Genomic DNA, 10,885 nt, shown 5'->3' with positions numbered 1-10,885 from the left:
TCCAGGCAGCTTTCATGTAAACATCTGCCGCAACCTCGCCAAAGACTCTACATCCTTTCCGTCATGAGGCAACCAATAATCCAAATGTAGCCTAACCAAGGTCATATAAAGCTGCAAACCGACTGCCTCTTACACTCAGTACCCTGGCTGATGAAGGCAAACATACTATAGGCCTTTTTTTTAATCAATCTATCGACTTGAGTTGCCACTTTCAGAGATCTATGGACAGATCCCAAGATCCCTCTGTACATCTATGATGTGTGTTTGATGTACAAAAAGTCAACACCCGAACAGGGACTTGAACCCTGGACCCTCAGATTAAAAGTCTGATGCTCTACCAACTGAGCTATCCGGGCCCTTGTAGTATCCAGTTTTAATATCCTCCTCAAAGTGTTCTGTCCCGTTTCGACGCCGGAGTTTCGATCATCCTGACAAGAGGGCCTGAACATCGGGCCGTCAGTAGCGGCGACTGCGGAGGGTTCAAAGGCCCCAACCAGGGGTGAACAAAGAGGAAGATGACTGAACTTTATTGCTTTCCATCACAGTGGGAAATTCCGCTGTGGTGGATGTTTATGTTGAACTTTATTGTGTATTATAGACAATAAACAATAGACAATAGGTGCAGGAGCAGGCCATTTGGCCCTTCAAGCCAGCACCGCCATTCATATTGTGTTATTTCATATATCAATGTTGTATCAGTGTTGTATCAATATTCCATATTGTGTTATTTTTATTTGAATGGCTATATGGTAACTCAAATTCACTGTACCAATTGGTGCATGTGACAATACATGTGAACTTGAACTTGAAATTCATTTTGCAGGACATGCTCATCATATTTGTGTGAGATATTCAGTTAAAAGTTAAATGGGACCATGCTTCTCCCTCACTATTCCACAGCGTATCAAATCACTCAGAGTCATTTCTGGTCTCCCCATTACAGGAAGAATGTGAAGGCTGTGGAAAGGGAGGCCAATTCTCTGGATTCGAGGCCACTTCTCTGGATGTTTTCAAGAGAGAGTTAGATAGAGCTCTTAAAGATAGCGGAGTCAGGGGATATGGGGAAAAGGCAGGAACGGGGTACTGAATGGGGATGATCAGCCATGATCATATTGAATGGCGGTGCTGGCTCGAAGAGCCGAATGGCCTACTCCTGCACCTATTGTCTATTGTCTGTTATATATTGTCTATTCTAGGGTATAAGCTACAGGGAGAGGCTAATCAGACTTGGATTGTTTTCTCTGGAATGCCAGAGGTTGTGTGGAAACCTGATAGAAGTATATAAAATGATGAGTGGCATAGATAGGTTGGACATTCAAAACATTTTTTCCCCAGGATGGAAAAATCAAATACTAGATGGCATACTTTTAAGGTGAGAGGGGCAAAGTTTAAAGGAGAAATGTGGAGCAAGTATTTTACAGACACTGGTGAGTGCCAGGAGCACACTGCCAGAGCAGCTACAATAGAGGCATTAAAGAGACTTGTGGATAGGCATAGGGAATGGAGGGATATGGATTGTGTGCAAGCATATATGAATTGGTCTTGGCATCAAGGTGTCAAAGGTTAAGGGGAAGAAATGTTGTTGAGAGGGAAAGATAGATCAGTCATGAGTGAATGGCAGAGTAGACACGATAGGCTGAATAGCCTCCTATGACATGAACAGACACTGTGGGCTGAAAGGCCTGTTCTTGTGCTATACCGTTCTATGTTCTCTTTAAGAAAGAACTGCAAATGCTGGAAAAATCGAAGGTCGACAAAAATTCTATTTTCTATGTTCGATGTAAGTTAGCTGGTAAGTCATCACCTCTGAGAATTTTATTATTCTCAGAGTTATTAATCATCCACCTCTTTGTGGACCCCTTGTTTGTCAAGAACGTCTGGAAAGAGATAGATAGAGTCTTTGTTCATGTTCATCCAATGCAGCTGCATAGCATTATACATCATTTTCTAAAATATATAAGATAAGATATTGAGTGGTCTTAAAAGGATGGATATGGGGAGAGTTCAGTTTATTGTCATGCGTACCGAAGTACAGCCTTTGTTGCGTGATAACCAGTCAGCGGAAAGACAATACAGGATTACAATCGAGCCATCCCACAGTGTACAGATACATGATAAGAGGAATAACGCATTCGGGACACATACAAGGGCAAAGATCTGGCACACTTTGGTCTGCCCAAACCTTATTGTTCTTCTAGTGCAAGGAGTGGTCTGAAACCAAATGATGGCAATAAACACATTCCAAGGTGCAGGAACACATGCTGAGTGATGCTCTAAGCTTGATGCATCCATTGCAAAGGCTTTGTGGAGAAGAACAACTGTAATGGGTGTTGTCTCCACTGGATATTGAGCAACTCTGGGCCGTGTACTCTTATGACCAACAGATGGGGACTGCAAAAATGATGACATTTTCCATATTGTAAACATCATAGGAAAATATATCTTTGGTTAGAGCATACTTGGAGAATGGTGTGCAGTTCTGGTCACCACGCTATTGGAGGGATGTGATTAAGCCAGAAAGGGTGCAGAAAAGATGAACAAGTATATGATCTAACTGGCAGACTTGTTACAAGGGGAGATTGGATACATTGTGACTGATTTCCCGGGAGCAAAGTGGACTGAGGGGTAACCTTACAGGGGTTTATAAAATCATGATAGGCGTCATTACTGCAGATAGTCACAGTCATTTTCCCAGGGTAGGGGAGTGTAAAACTAGAGGGCATAGGATTAAGGATTTTAAAGGAGATTAGGCAGTGCGAGCATTACACACAAAGGGTGTAGCTACATGAAACAAGCTGCTAAAGGAAACAATAGAGGAAGGTACTATTGAAACGTTTATAAAATGTTTAAATGCTTGTGAATGGGACTATCACAGTTCGGCAACATGGTCCGCATGGGCGAGTTGGGCTGAAGGCCTATTTCTGTGCTAGGTCCCATGAATGAGGGCAAAGTCATCTCCCGCGTGTATGCTCTAATATTTTATGAAGTAAGTATATATTTAGATAAAGCACATTTTTTTAATCATCAGCTTGGCCGGCATAAGGCATCACCCCAAACGTTTCCAATGCCATGGTTTTCTGTCACCTGCTTGAGATGTATTCCTCAATATTGCATGGAGAATCCATAAACATGTAGGTTGGGGAATACATGGGGAATACATGGGGAATACATGGGGAATACATGGGGAATACATGGCTCCAGTAAGTCTGACAGTCTGACATAGAATTAACTATTTTGTGCATCTTTGTGCTTCGAACAGATTTCCCATTAATTCAGACAAATTAATCTCTGTTTAAGACACCCAAAATATATATTTCATTAAATGTAGTCTTCCATGAATTCTGCTATTCACTTTTGAAGTATTTTTAATATTAATACAAAGATCGTCCAAAATAAATCATCTTGCTTATGCTTTCATTGTGCCTTAACTGAAATGAAATGTGTCACCACTAGAGGATACTACACATCAGTGCCTCAGTGTTATTTTTATTTTCAGCACTGCTAGTGAGCAACATAGAGTTTTGATTAACTTCCACTCTTTGCTGATCTCTGAGATATGGCACACTTGCCTTCATTGGCCCTGGCATTGAGTACTGGAGTTGGGCCTGTCCCACTAGCGCGACTTTTCAGCGACTGTCTTCGTCTTTCAAGCTCGAGGACACTCGCCTGAAAAACCTCGAGCTGGATGGACCGTCAGCGATGAAACCGCGAGCTGGATCGTCCGTCTGCACACACACACACACACAAACAAACACATCGCAAAGGTGGGGGCCAGGGAAAGCGGGAGAGCGCTGTCTCAAATTCACACCCGCGGTGAACAGGAATGTAAAACACGGCTGGCACAGTTACGGTAAGTCCTTTAGGGGTGGGGGGAGAGAAGGGGAGAGAAGGGGAGACAAGGCGGGAGAAGGCGGGAGAAGGGGGGAGAATGAGTGGAGACACTGTTAAGAAGCCAGACAACTTTTGATAAAGTTTAGCGGGCATTTAACATTACCGTTCGGTTTACTTACCTTTTTTTTCTCAACGAGCTTTACCTTCGATTACCTTTGATTGCCTTTGATTACCTACGATGGCATTACGACCTACTATGACCTACCTTGACTAAACCTACGAGTAAAAAAATATAGATTTTTTCCATGGCAACCTTTTTTTACTCGCGGGCATTTCTCAGCATGTTGAAAAATATGGTGCGACCTAGCTGAGGCCTCGAGTACGCGGGGACTACTCTCGAGCATGAAGGAGAGTTACAAAGACCTCCTAGGACCTCGTGTCGATGATGCTGCGAGTATGAGTCGAGGGCAAACTCTTCTAAACTCGCCAATTAGGTCGTCGCAGTGGGACAGGCCCTTTAGGCTGGGACTCTTTTCCATGGAACAAAGTAGGCTAAGTTGTAACTTTATGGATGTTTATAAAATGATGATAGGCATGGATAAGATAAATAGTCACAGTAATATTTCCAGTCTAAGACTAGCGGGCATAGATTTAAGGTGAGAGGGGAAAGATTTAAAACATAGAGGGTGTGGGTATACGAAATGAGCTGCCAGACAAGGCGATAGCGAGCCAGAGCAGCTGAGCAGGTCAGGCAGCATCTAAGAAGAACGTGTATAGACAACATTTCGGGTGGGGACCCTTCATTAGACTGGATCTGAAGAAGGGTCCCGACTCGAAACATCACCTATTCATGTTCTCATGAGATGCTTCCTGACATGCTGAGCTACTTCAGCACTCCATGTCTTCTTTTGTAAACCAGCATCTTCAGTTCCTTGTTTCCACATTTCGCTGCCAGAGGAGGTGGTGGAGGCAGGTGCAATTACAATGTTTAAAAGAAACATTCGCACAGGTACATGATCAAAAATATTTGGAGGAATATGGGCCAAATGCAAGCAAGTAAGATTAGCTTAGATAAACATGTTGGCTAACATGGACAATGAAGGCCTATTTCTGTACTGTATAACAACAAATCTATGGATCTATCCTGCTGCACCATAATCCCGCTCCACCAATATCTTCTAATTCATGTATCCAAAAGATGCGTAATGTTGAAAGTCATGGAGCCACTGACACAGTAGTGGTTTTATTCCAAATGTTAAGATTGTGATTAGCTTTTTACATGCATTTTTGCTTGGGCCCTCACTTTTAAAAGCACGTTTTCTGGAAATGGAAGTCCAGAGTTGAATTTTACTTTGTAGTTATATCCTCCATGCATATTTAGATTTAGCATTGATTAACCCGATTTTGCATTTATATACTCAACCTGAAAGAGAAACCTCATTAGAAACTAAGATCGTAGTTCAAATTTTCATTCTCCTGCAGCTGATCCATTCATTATGCAATTGACAAGGGGACTTGAAAGGTTGACTGAGGCCAGGGATTTGGTTAAAGTGGTTTCCCTTCGGACAACCATGCTACAGTCAATCCACAGATTTACTGTTGTCTTTGAGGGAGGGTGCTATAAATGGACAGAAATGTTCTTGAGTGCACAGCCCAGTAGAGCTAGTGTGGTGGGGAAGCCACAATACAGAGACGGACATTGTAATACCATTGTGACTCTAACCACCATGTTTAAGAGCTGGTAGGTGTCAACAGCATGGCAGGCACCTGCAGAGAAAGGACCAGAGCAGGGCAGAATCGAACATGATAAAATCCATCGGGTTATTGGTGATCAAAATGAGACCAAGGTACCAAGATGGCGAAGCATGAGCAGATGGCAAGTGGCTTGATGGACAACTGTACCAAAGTGCGTTTGGCCTTATTGAAATGGTTTGTGCCTCCAGTGAGTGTGAAATTGCAAAGATCTTCAACTCCCTGCTGCCCAAGGTCAATACACACACTCCAGTTGTGATAGATGTGCCGGCCAAGCTTACTAACCACACAGAAACAGAGTAAGCACCACAGACCAAAGCCATCACTGTAAGTGGATGTAGAGATGTTTGTTTAGGAATGTGACTGCCTCCCACTCTATTCAGCCCCATTTACTAATGATTGTTTACATTTTTAAGACGATCAGTTTGTTATAAATGTTCTAAAAAAATAGCTAAACAACAGTTCAAGGATTTGATGTATGAAACATTAAACATTTCCTTAGTTAGTAAAAATTCTGATTTTCATTATGAGAAAAACATATTAATTTTATCTTCTGGCAGCCACAAGTTATATATCTGCAACTATTGTGCACCCTGTTCTTGTGGCTCATTAGCAGCCAAAGGCATCTCCCACTAATTACTTCCTTGCCACCCTGTTCATTGCTACTTCCTTGTCATCCAGTGTCGTGTGGCAACTCAGCAGTTTATCCTCACCTAAGTCAACTGCATTCACCATATTCATCCTGATCATAGCTGGTGTCAAAGCCAAGTTCAGGTGCAAAGTGGCGTTATCTTTAGCATTCAACAATGGTCATTGAAACACTTGCAGGCAAGTATTGCAAACATTTCACTGACCACTGACAACTAGAATTGTTACTTCAACAAACATATTGTCGTCACCACCATTTGCACTATTGCATCTCCATGAGATGAACAATTGATTCTGTGGCAGAATGCCATCAGCTGATAGCTTTCCTCTTGAATATTTAGCTTGGATGTTGCAGATAATGCTACAAAATCACAACACATGAGGTGAGCACATTATAGTTTGTTGAAGACATGACCAAAAAGGTCGATGAGAGCAGAGCTGCAGATTTGTATATATGGACTTCAGCAAAACATTTGACATGGTAGGCTACTCTGGAAGGTTAGATCGCATGGGATCAAAGGAGAGAAAGCTGAATGGATAGAAAATTGGCTTCATGGAAGGAAGCAAAGGGTGATGGTGGAAAGTTGCTTCTCGGACTGTAGGCCTGTGACTAGTGGTGTGACTCAGTGCTGGGCCCGTTACTGTTTGTCATCTATGGCAACTTACTGTTACTGTTTTTTTGACTATTTTAAATTATTTTTTGTGTGTTTTAAAAGTATGTGTTAATGTTCTCTGGTTTGTTTTATGGGGAAGGTGGGGGAGGGGGTCGGGGGAAACTTTTTATCAATCTCTTACCTTGACGAAGATACATTTATTTTCCGGATCGTATCTCCGGTCACTCTGTGGCCAAACATCATGGAGCTGGAGGCCTTGCTTGAGACTGACTTTGAGCATCTCCACGGGGACTTGCCATTGGAGCCTGCGATCCCTTTCCTGGGATCCACGCTCCAACCGCGGCCTGCGGATTCCAACATCAAGGAGCTCGCAGTCTTGGGTAGAGACTGATGTCGGGAAGCTCCAGTCGCATAAGGTTTTGATCAGCCTCGTCCCGGGGTAGATCGCCCGGTGCGGGGAAGCTGAGATTCCACCCCCCGCCCCAAATGCAGGAGCTTGATCGCCCCGACACGGAGGGCTTGCCGGCGGCTATGGGAATCAAGATCATCCCGTCAACGGAAGGCTCGAGGCCCCTGACTGCGAGAGAACAAAGAAGGGACGAGATTTTACTTTTTTTCACCTTCCATCACAGTGAGGAATGTGGAGTAGTCACTGCGGTGTCACATGTTTATGTCAAAATGTATTTTGTGTGTTTTGTTGCTTTTTATTGGTATGACTACGGCAAATCAAATTCCTCATATGTTGCAAAACACACTTGGCTAATAAAGTAATTATAATTATGATATCAATGATTTGGATGAGAACATACAAGGCAAGATTCGCAGGTTTGCAGATGATACAAAGGTGGGTGGTTTTGCAGATGGTGAAGATGGGTGTGACAAATTGCAGCAGGATCTTGATCGATTGGTCAGGTGGGCTGAGGAATGGTTGATGGAATTTAATGCAGAAAAATGTGATGTGCTGCATTTTGGGAAGTCTAACATGGACAGGACCTAGGCAGTGAATGGTAGGGCTCTGGAGAGTTTTGTACAGCAGACGGATCTAGGAGTGCAGGTGCAGGGTCTCCTGAAGGTGGAGTTGCAGGTAGATTGGGTGGTCAAAAAGGCTTTTGGCCACATTGGCCTTCATCAGTCAGAGCATGGAGCATAGAAGTTGGGAGGTCATCAAAGGTAGACACAAAATGTTGGAGTAATTCAGCGGGTGAACCAGCATCTGCAATTCTTTCTTACACACAGTTGGGAGATCATGTTGCAGTTGTATAAGATGTCACCAAGGCCGCATTTAGAGTATTGTGTTCAGTTCCATTAGCAGAGAGGGCAAAGATCCAAGGGTACAGATTTAAAGTGATTAGTGAAAGGTGAAAGGATAACAAATGGAAATATATTTCCATGAGGAAATAGTCGTAACCTAAGTACACTGCCTGAATGTATCGTGGATGCAGATTCAACTGTAACTTTAAAAAATGAATTAAAAGAAATTGCAGCAATATGGGGAAAGGTTTGACAACCGTACTGATTGGATTGTTCTATGAAGAACCAACACAACTTGAATAGCCAAATGGCCTCCTTGTGCACTACAGTGATTGCATGGCTGTCTGAAATAGATGTTGTACCATCATGATACAATATTAATCAGAAGCATATACTGTAGACCATGTGAATAAGACAATCTCTCTTCTGCGGCCTTGGAAGAAATTGACATAATCGGTGCCCAATGAATGCAATGCCTTTCACCATATGTACCAATGCATGCCTGAGTTTAAAGTCCCACAAAATAAGGACTCTGTTTGAAAGAAGTGGTGGCAGTTATGAAGTCTGCCATATGAAAGGAATGAAAATCATATGGGAGGAAATGATGAGAGACTGAAAACAAGGATTATCAGTGAAAACACCTCGTAGCTGGAAAAACACCACCATAATTGCAGAATAAGCAGTCTGAGAATCATGTGATTAGAGAATGACAGGGGTGGAAATAATGGGCCAAACCGAATGGCAAAACATAAACACAATTTAATTAGAATGAGGAAGTGTGGCAAAAGCAACACATTCATGAAGCAGGTTAAAAAAACAAACATCCAAAATATTAATTTTTGTTTTGCTCATATGCAAACGTTATAGGACTTCAATTAACAGGATAAAATAATGTTAAATGATTAACATAATGTTCACTTTGAACTAAAGGCAGGAACGACAAACAGCGTATTTATGAACATTTTTTTATACATACAATTAATAGGTGCAATTTATAACATTTTAGAACACCAGACAATATACAAGTTATTATAATAATTCACATCAGATTTTTGCCAAACTATTGCACCCTAATTATCTCATATACTTCCATTAAATTATTTATCTAATACTTCGATTCAATTAGTTGCAAAAATGGTAAAAGAGAAAAGTGAAGTACTTGTTAATGGGCCTGTCCCACTTAGGTGACTTTTTAGGCGACTGCAGGAGACTATGCAGTCAAGTCAAGAGAGTCGCCACGTGCTCGCCACATGTTCGCGGGTAGTTGCCGGGGAGTTGTCTTCATGGTCGTGAGGAGTTCCCACATTCTGGGAACTAGTCGCGACCTCATTATGGTCACCAAGAATTTTTCACCATGTTAAAAAATTTGCGGTGACTAGAATGAAGCCGCCATAGAGAGTAGCGAAAATTCTCAAGCCACATGTGGGTCGCAAGAAGGTCCTAATGGGTTGCCAGGAGGTCAAAGGTTTTCTTACGGTGTTGTGGATTGTAGCCGGTGCTGACCGGTGAATTTCATTGGCTCATTGGGGAAAAAAAACATAAGCAATAGTTTTCAGAACCAAGGATAACCGACCGGTAATGTTAAATGTTCGCCGAACTTCTCAGCTGTGTATCTCTGGCTTATTAAAAGTTGTCTGGCTTCTTAAAAGTTGTCTCCACTCCTCCCCCCCCTTCCCCCTCTCCTCCCCCCTCTTCTCTTCCCCCCTCTTCTCTCCCCTCTTCTCTCCCCTCTTCTCTCCCCTCTTCTCTCCCCTCTTCTCCCCCCCTCACCCCGCATCACCCCCTCTTTTAAAGGACTTACCGTACACTGTGCTAGCCATCTTAATTACAGCGCCAACCTTCCTGTTCATCGCAGTGTGTGTCTGTATCACCTTAACTTTGCACCGTGTGAATTTCAGACAGCGCTCCCACCGTTTGCCCTGGCCCCTGCCTTTGCGATGTGTTTGTGTGTGTGTTCCACTCTGACAGTGGCCGTTCCAGTTGCCAGTTTTTCAGGCGACTGCCGGCAACTTGATAGTCGCCGGCAGTCGCCTGAAAAATCGGCTAAGGAACAGGCCCATTGGGAAGCATATTGTACAAAGACTGTAGAAATGGTGTCACTTTTTTCAAAACCAGTGATAAATTTGAAATTGTTGTGCTGCTGAAAGTAAGAATTTCATTGCTCTATCTGGACATATGACAATAAACCACTCTTGACTCTTGAAACTATGCATTTAAACAATATGCCTTTAACTGCACATAATATCAACTATTTGAAGCCGTTTATCACAGGTACAGTAATACTTAACCATATAACCATATAACCATATAACCATATAACAATTACAGCACGGAAACAGGCCATCTCGGCCCTACAAGCCTGTGCCGAACAACTTTTTTCCCTTAGTCCCACCTGCCTGCACTCATACCATAACCCTCCATTCCCTTCTCATCCAGAACTTGTAGAAGAATTTGTTGCAATTTACATTAGAAAGGGCTAAAATGAATGGATAGATATATGGTGAAATATGCAGCAAGAGTTTAGAGTTATATCTATTTTGAAACAACAAGAACAAATGTTATTTTAACAATGCTATATTTTTAGACACAAGGATGACAAGGATGATGAAGATCAAAAACATTTTCCTTCTGATGCCGTGGAAGAGTTGCACTACAGGGCTCTGACTGTTATTGTTCAGGCAGTGGATATTGACCTGCACCACAGAAGTATCAATTGTAGGGATACAATCTTTATTGCTTTTTGGGACGAGATCCGATTTATAATTTTAGATTCAAATTTCCTTGAAATA

At 42.4% G+C, this 10,885-nt stretch overlaps 1 non-coding gene across 1 annotated transcript; it reads right to left on the bottom strand.

Moving 5' to 3' along the window:
- Positions 1–283: 283 nt before the first annotated feature.
- trnak-uuu (transfer RNA lysine (anticodon UUU)) lies at positions 284–356 on the bottom strand. The gene has a single exon. It is a non-coding gene; the product is annotated as a tRNA-Lys (tRNA).
- Between the last annotated feature and the right edge of the window lie 10,529 nt (positions 357–10,885).

The sequence above is a fragment of the Leucoraja erinacea genome, chromosome 5 (genome assembly GCF_028641065.1).
Source record: "Leucoraja erinacea ecotype New England chromosome 5, Leri_hhj_1, whole genome shotgun sequence".
Lineage (NCBI taxonomy): Eukaryota > Metazoa > Chordata > Chondrichthyes > Rajiformes > Rajidae > Leucoraja > Leucoraja erinaceus.
This window is presented reverse-complemented; position numbering and strand designations above follow the sequence as displayed.